Source organism: Triticum aestivum, chromosome 5A (assembly GCF_018294505.1).
Source record: "Triticum aestivum cultivar Chinese Spring chromosome 5A, IWGSC CS RefSeq v2.1, whole genome shotgun sequence".
Taxonomy (NCBI): domain Eukaryota; kingdom Viridiplantae; phylum Streptophyta; class Magnoliopsida; order Poales; family Poaceae; genus Triticum; species Triticum aestivum.
Genome location: NC_057806.1, coordinates 155,250,296 through 155,258,677, shown reverse-complemented (window position 1 = coordinate 155,258,677; position 8,382 = coordinate 155,250,296).

Sequence of the window (8,382 nt, the reverse complement as noted above, 5' to 3'; positions counted from 1 at the left end):
GGATGGTATCTAAACAATCTTGATCCAATTTATATGGTCCTTGAAGGAGTTGTTTAGCACAACGAACCAGGCAACCAGACTATACCTCTTGAACGCCCTCACTTAGCCATAGGAGTTATATAATAAAACATAGGTGCAGCCCCTAGTATATGAACCAGAGTGCTGTCAGTGTCTGATCAGGAAGTACGATCCTTCAAGAAATGCGGAAAAACCGCCAATCATTTGAGACCTCCGAACAGCTAACCGGCTCTCGCTGCATCATGACAGTCAGTTTTCGGATTCTCTACTAAGGTGCTCATCCGGTTTAGACCATGGCACAATCGCAGTAGTTCTCCCTTTACTACCCTAGCCGATGTAGCGGAACATAGGATAGCAAGCACAGTAGCCGAGCAACCCAACTATTGACCAAAGGTATGATTCGGAGCCAATGCATATAATGCTAAATTCGGGGGTGCCAAACTATACTTATAAGAAGTATTCAAACTATAAAGCCCCTGGAAAACATCAAAACGTACCAGAGTGTACGGATGCTACCTGATGGGGTTATCCACAGGGAAACTAAAAAAAAGAAAACAGAAAAGATGTAAAGGTAAAAGGCTGGGGTCCTACAGCTCCAGCTATAAATTGTTTTCATTGTAATGTAATTAGTACGTCAAGGCGCATTGATACAAGTAGTGCAATAAGAAACAGGCTATTTAACATGCCGAAACCAGGGGAGAGCTGCATGTGTGTTCTAGAAAACATGTAGAGTTATCGTTAGCGGAATCACCTAAAAAGTCCCCGTATGTCTGCGCTCCTCCCTATCTTGGTGTACTTATCCTTCAAGAGGACCGATAACTAGAGCACCCAATGGGGCCTGTAGGATAAAAACCTGAAAGAAAACAAGCAAAAGTGAAAGTTTGTGTGTATCCGATATCGGTTGAGCTGTGCCATGGACCACAAGCTAGATATGCCTCTGTTGATGCCCATGGAATTTTGAGTGCGTAGTTATGTACGCACGACACATATGCCACCACTTGATCAGGACTGACACGGAGGCCGGATTGCTAGTCGAGCTCCTGACGAGCCGGCTTCTCCTGCGGCAGAGTAGTTCGGACCCTCTTAAGGGTGTCCGAGGGCTCGGCATCAGAATAAAGGTTCTGCTTGAGAAGGCCGCTTTGTACTTCTACTGCTAGGGCAGCTGTGTGCTCTTCTGTACGGAGAGAGCATTCCGTATTGCCATTGACTGTTATGATGCCGCGTGGGCCGGGAATCTTAAGCTTGAGATAAGCATAGTGTCGCACTGTGTTGAATCGAGCAAATGCAGTTCATCCGAGCAGTGCCTGATAGCCACTACGGAATGGGACGATATCGAAGACTAAATCCTTGCTTCGGAAGTTGTCCAGGGATCCAAAGACAACCTCTAGTGTGATTCAGCATGTACAACGGGCCTCTAGGCCTAAAATTACTCCTTTAAAGGTGGTCTTTGTAGGCTTGATCCTTCATGGGTTAATGCCCATTTTTTGCATTGTATCCTAATAGAGCAAATTGAAGCTGCTACCGCCATCCCGTCAATTATTGGGTCTAAGACCAGTGCGGCTGAGACTCCGTGGCAGATACTGGTCGGGTGATCCCGGCGATCAAAAGTGATCGGGCATGACGACCATGGATTGAATTTTTGGGCGACTGGCTCTATCGCGTAGACGTCCCTGAGTGCACGCTTGCACTCCCACTTGGGGATGTGGGTAGCATATATCATGTTCACCGTTTTGACATGAGGGGAAACTTCTTCTGTCCCCCCGTGTTCGATTGCCGTGGCTCTTCATCACCGTCCTCGCTTTGCGGTCCCTTTTCCATGTTCTTGGTGTTTAATTTGCCAGCCTGTTTGAAAATCCAGCACTCTCTATTTGTATGATTAGGAGGCTTGTCGGGGGTGCTATGGATCTGGCATGGACGATCAAGTATGCGGTCCAAGATGGATGGGCCCAAATTGTTCTTTTGGAACGGCTTCTTGCGCTGACCAGTCTTAGAGCCACTGAATCCGGCATCGACCACCGTATCCTCGGTTTTGTCACTGTTGTTTTGGCGCTTGTATCTATTGCGTCGAGACTTGTCTTTGTTGCTTTTAACTTCAGGGGTGCCAACATTGCTCGCATTGTTTTTGCTACGGGCCAACCAACTGTCCTCAGCCACACAAAAGAGGGTCATGAGTGCCGTGAGGGCTGCCATGGATTTTGGCTTTTCATGGCCGAGGTGGCGAGCGAGCCATTTGTCATGGATGCTATGCTTGAAAGCTGCTAGAGCTTCGGCATCCAGACAGTTGACAATTTGGTTCTTTTTAGTTAAGAACCTTGTCCAGAAATTCCTGGTGGACTCTCCGGGCTATTGAACTATATGGCTTAAGTCATCAGCGTCCGGAGGTCAAACGTATGTTCCTTGGAAGTTATCGAGGAAAGCCTCTTCCAAGTCCTCCCAGCTGCCAATGGAATTTTCAGGCAGACTGTTTAGCCAATGCCGAGCCAGCCCTTTGAGTTTTAGAGGGAGTTATTTTATGGCGTGGAGGTTATCTCCATGGGCTATATGGATGTTTAGAATGAACTCCTCGATCCACGCCGCGGGGTCCATGGTTCCATCATATGATTCTATGTTCACGGGCGTGAAACCTTCGGGGAATTTGTGATCCTGGACCTCATCAGTGAAGCACTGAGGATGTGCGGGGCCTCTATATCGGGCGTATCGTGACGCAGCTTTGATAGAGTCCGTCTACGGTGTTCAGCCCGCCCATGACTGGGTTTGTCGCGTCCGAATAGGTGGGCGTTGTCGCATGTCAAGGCGCGTCCTCGTGATCCGTAGATTGATCTGGTGTATCCTACTTTATTGTTCAGTGTCTGCGGGAGGTCATATGTATGGCCGTGGGCCAATTTACCTCTACCTGAGTGATGAGGCGGGGCCGGCTGGTGTTCGGCATGAGTTGCTATTTTTTCCCGACCACATGGTGGTCGATCGACCATATTGTGCGATGCTGGTATGTACTCTGGTGCCTCCTCGTTGAACTGAGGTAGCAATTTGCGCTTTGGGTAGCTTTTGGTTGGGCTCTTGTGGCCGTATTCTTCGGCTGCTAGGACATCAGTCCATTTAACGTTGAGCAGATCTTGGTCAGCTTGAAGTTGCTGCTAGTTCTTTTTCAGGCTCCTTGCCGTGGCTATTAGCTGGCGCTTGAAGTGCTCCTGCTCAAGAGGTTCCTCGGGCACGATGAAATCTTCGGTGCCGAGGCTCGCCTCATCTTCGGAAAGCGGAAGGTAATTATCATCCTCCGAATCTTCGTGTGTGGCATGTTTAACAGGGCTAACCTGCTCATCTTCCCATTCATCTTGTTCGTTTGCTTTATCGACAGGGTCTTCGTTGTCTTCGGCACCTTCCGGAATGTCATCTTCTCGTGTGCCGGTGTTGCTGTCTTTACTGCGGCGTGACTTAGAGCGGCGCCGCTGACGCTGGTGCTTTGACTATATTTCGGAAGGTTTATCCTCAACTGGGTCTTCCTTATCGTCGCCGCTGTGCTCCTTTGGTGCATCCACCATGTATATGTCATACGAGGAAGTGGCCGTCCATCGTCCGGTGAATGGCGGGTTCTGGGCCTCCTCTTCAGCGGCATCGTCGTCCATACCATCGATATCCTCAGAATCATAATCAAGTTCGTCGGTCAAATCCTCAATTGTGGTTATACAGTGGGTGGCGGGTGGGATGTAAAATTCTCCATCGTCAGCCCCTAGTTCGAGGCAGATATAGTTCGGCTGTGAGTCCAACGCCAACGATAGGTTTTTTAGTGAGTTCAGCACATCGCCCAAAGGCGAGTGCTAGAAGATGTCTGCAGCTCTGAATTTGAAGATCAATAAACGATCAAGCTCGGCGTCCGCGGGCTCGCACGTTTCGGAATCTGCGGCCGGAGACGAGTCCAGCATTCCGGTGGCATAGGCATCGTGTGAGACCAGGTCCTGTATGGCTCCAACACCGTGGAATCTGCGGCCTTCGAGGTGGGGTTAATCCTTCTGTCTTTGGATGGCGCGGCCTGCTTCGGCTCTAGGGCCAAAGCAGTTACAGGAGCAATCTCCTGGATGCGGTCCGATGACAGATTTAGGTCATGATCACCGGGGTGACCGGGAGCGGCCACCGCGGTATCGAATCCGGTGAAGATCAAGTCTCCACAGATGTCCGCGACGTAGTTCAGGCTGCCGAATCTGACCAGATGGCTAGGGGCGTAGCTTTCGATCTGCTCTAGATGGCCAAACAAGTTGGCCTATAGTGCAAAGTCGTCGAACACGAAGATCTGCCCGGGGAGGAAAGTTTCTCCGCAGACAGCGTCATTGTTGACGATTGAAGGGGCCATCAAACCTTTCAACGACAGCACAGAGGAACTCTCAATGAAAGCACCAATGTCGGTGTCAAAACCGGCGGATCTCGGGTAGGGGGTCCCGAACTGTGCGTCTAAGGTTGATGGTAACAGGAGACAGTGGACACGATGTTTACCCAGGTTCGGGCCCTCTTTATGGAGGTAATACCCTACTTCCTGCTTGATTGATCTTGATGAGTATGAGTATTACAAGAGTTGATCTACCACGAGATCGTAATGGCTAAACCCTAGAAGTCTAGCCTGTATGACTACAGTATTGAGTATATCCTTTCCGGACTATACCCTCCGGTTTATATAGACACCGGGGGGGTCTAGGGTTAGATAGAGTCGGTAAAATAAGATGGAATCTTCATAGTTATTCGCCAAGCTGGCCTTCCACTCCAAGGAGAGTCCCATTCGGACACGGGTACAGTCTTTAGTCTTCATATCTTCACAGCCCATCAGTTCGGCCCATAGATAACAGGCCAGACGCCCTCAGCGCCCCCTTAGTCCAGGACTCCCTCAGCGCCCCCTCCAGGGTGCCGTCGCCTTCACCTGCACCACCGGTCGAAGGCGCGGGGCAAAGGCATCAAACTTCTTTAGCAGGGCTTCCACGTGGCCTTTCATGGCTACGGCGGCGGCTGCGCAATGTTCATCAGCCACGGGCTCCAGCAGCTCGTCAACGCGGGTGGCAGGATCGCGAAGTTGGAGGTGGCTGAAGACGAGTGTCAGCGTGGCTAAATAAAGGATGCGAGCCTCTTCCTCTGCCATGAGGCCGATGCCGCGCACGACTTCCTCAAGCGCCTCGACCAAGTAGGGAAGCAACTGGGCGGGGCCGTCCTCATTGATGGCCAATGGCTTCTCCAAGCCCTTCTCATAGAGTGACTTCATAGCCTCGCGAGACCTATTCTCAAGAAGCGCGAAAGCCGCACGGTCCTCGGCCAGAACCTTCATCTTGGCGTCGAATTCGGCCTTCTCAGCCTGCACCTTTTGCTCCAGCTCTTTTAGTCGGCCGCACTCAGCGGCCTGGGCCTGCGCCAGCTGCTCCAGCTCGGCGTCGTGACCCTTGACGGTGTCCTCCCGGGCCTTCATCCTCCCTTCCTCCACCATATGGCCAAGGGTATCTTTGGCGCGCTCTTCACGTAGGATCTTCAGCTCGGCCTCCAGCACCCGGCAGTGACCTTGGGCAGCCTCGGTGTCCTTCAATGCCGCCTCGCGAGCAACTACTGCCTGATCTATGGCTCGCTTCTCCCCCTCAGAGGTCGCCGCGACCTAGCTCAGTGCCGCCCGAACGGACACGTCAGAATGAAGCCAACCAGAGACTAGCTCCACGCGCCCAGCCGCCAGGCGCTCAGGAGATCTTCTTACAGCCGGGCCATCTCAGAAAGGGCCCACTCCAGGACGTCAGGAGAAGCGGAGGAACCTGGGGTCAGCAACATGGCAGAAGGAGGAGGAAGAGGCGTCGTCATCACCATGGCCAGGGAGGCAGGAAGCTCCTTAGCCTGTTGGACCTCAGCACCCGAGCCGGACTCTGGCACCTCCCCAATCAGCTGGGCCTCGGGGGATGACTTCTCCCGAGGATGCTCCACCCAGCCCTGCGAGGATGATCGGGCTGGAGATGCACGAGCACCGTCCCCACCTTTGCTCATGGAGAGGGGCGCGTCCGCAGGAGGCGACCTGGGCTCAAGCAGCACCACCTCGCTCTCCCTTGTCCTCTTCACTTTAGGCATCGTCCTAGTTACACAACAACGAAGAAGAGTCAGAAACATGCATCAGCAGTAAGAATAAGGCAATATGGGAGCACTTACTGATCCACCGCGGCGTAGTCCCTCCGCTTCGGGAGCCTGAAGCCAGAGAGCTTTGTGACCCGAGGCGCAGGCGCGCCAGCTCCGGAAGCATAAGCAGGAGCGGCGGCTGAGCCGGAAGCGGCTCCAGGCGGTGCAAGAACAGAAGCAGCGTCCTGGTAGATCAGCGTCGACCGGTCCCACGTCGGGATTACTGGCGGCTCTCCCTTCTCTTGGCGGGCGTCAGCCTCGTCATCGTCAGGAAGGGTGCGGAGGATGTCAGCTTTGCTCAAGGGGGAGGTCTCCCCCCTTCCTTCAGGGGTCACCTCCGGGTCTTCCTCCTGCTCCTCTTCCTCCCCACGAGACTCACCAGAAGACAGCTGCACCGGCGTCGGCGCCACAGGGGCCCCGGCGAGCGCCGGGGCACCAGCCCGCGCCCATCAAAGGTCGGCCTGGCAGCCATGACCTGCGCTCCGTCCTTGCGGTGGAACAAGGGAGTGAAGACATTTGGCGGGTACTCCTGGTCGCCCCCGACCAGGAGGTGGAGAGCCATAGCCAGCTCATCATCGGACAAGGATTTCGAGCTTAGGCGAACCTTGTCCTCTTTATTCCCAAGCTCCCACAAGGGGCGCGTACGCGCTTGAAGCGGGGCTAAGCGCAGCATCAGTAATTCCCTCAAGAGCATGGCCCCTATCACCTTTGCCGCCTTCGTGTTGCCCGGCTTTAGGTCGACGTTCATTTGCTCCAGCACCAACATCGCCCGCTCATCAGTGAGCTTCGCGCGCGACCACCTCTTGTCGGACTGGGCATCTCCGTCGGCAGCATCAAGCCTGGGTGGATGCACTTGGAGTCCATCATGGCCCACTTGCCCCTAAAGCCATCGGTCTTCTTCCCCATCTTCGAGATTGAGTTGGCCTTGCCGGCCGGGATGAAATTGGCATGCCCGGAGGTATGACCCTCGTTGATGCGGAGGAAGAAGAAGTGACTTAGCAGGGCCACGGACGACATCACGCCGAGGTACGCCTCGCAGTAGTAGGCGGAGATAGACAAGAGGAGGATGGAGTTGAGATGAAGCTGCAGCGCCTGAAGTCCGTAGTGGCCAAGGACCTCGTAGAAGAAGTCAGAAAAGGGGGGAACCAGCCATGCGACGATGCTGCTCGTAAAGAAGGGGAAGAAGGTGCTTCCCTCGGGCTCCGGCACGTCGGAGATGGCCCGAAGCCCAGTCTTCCCATTCTCGTTGCTTTCCCCCGCCGTTAGCAAGAGCGTGGCAGCAAGGTTCTTCTCCGAGACATTGGGCGCATCGAGAGATGGCTCGTACCAAGCCGGCGACGAGGCAGGCTTAACCCTCCGGGGCGCCATTGGTCGCTAATGCGGAAGGGGATGGGAGTAGATCTGGAGATTTTGGAAGTAGGGAGCAAGAAAGGGGATCTGGAGCAAGGAGAAAGGAAGCAGTGAAGGCAAGCACTGTCTACGCCAGCCTTTTGATAGTCAGGCAGTTGCCGAGGCAGCATGGGGAAGCGGAGACGCCCACGTCCAATCAACCGCCACGCGTCGACCAAGGCCGCAGTCTATTGGGGCCCGCGACGCTCAACACTTGCCCCTTGGCTCCGCCTCGAAGCCAAGCCCGAGCGCGCCTTGGGCCCAAGGTCTACTGTCGGCGTTCTGGGAATGGGGGTCCCCAGACTTGCCTGCCTGCGGCCCACGGCATGGCTCTGCAAGCGGGCCCGTACGGCCCATCTTCACCAACAAACATTCAAGACCCTCGCGAGGGGCCAAACCTCGCGAGGCGGACGACACAAGACCTCCTCTGGAGCGGCCTCACCAGTCTTGCTCATGAGGGGTGGAGAGATCAAGGCCAGGCAAACCTTGCGAGGTTCCAATGATGTGAGCCATGACGATCGAGATCAGGCGGGTGCCAGGCGGGCGCCAGCGTGCACAATGTCCTTGTTTCCTCTTTGGTGCTAAGGAGGCAAGCACAGACGAAGAGTACCGAGGCGCCAACAAAGGTTTCCACATTGGTGCAATGAGACCAAGACCAGCAGGACGGCAAGGCGTAGGTCACCATGGAGCCCAAGGCGGCGTCACCAACAGAGCCTTTGGCAGGCGAAGACTGCTTTTGTCAGGATAACTTGTACTAGCTGTCCCCTTTCAAATTGGCCGTTGTTGGTTCCCTTCCTGCTCAGTATTTGGCGAGAGGACCAGGGCCTCTATAAATAGGATTAGCCACCATAG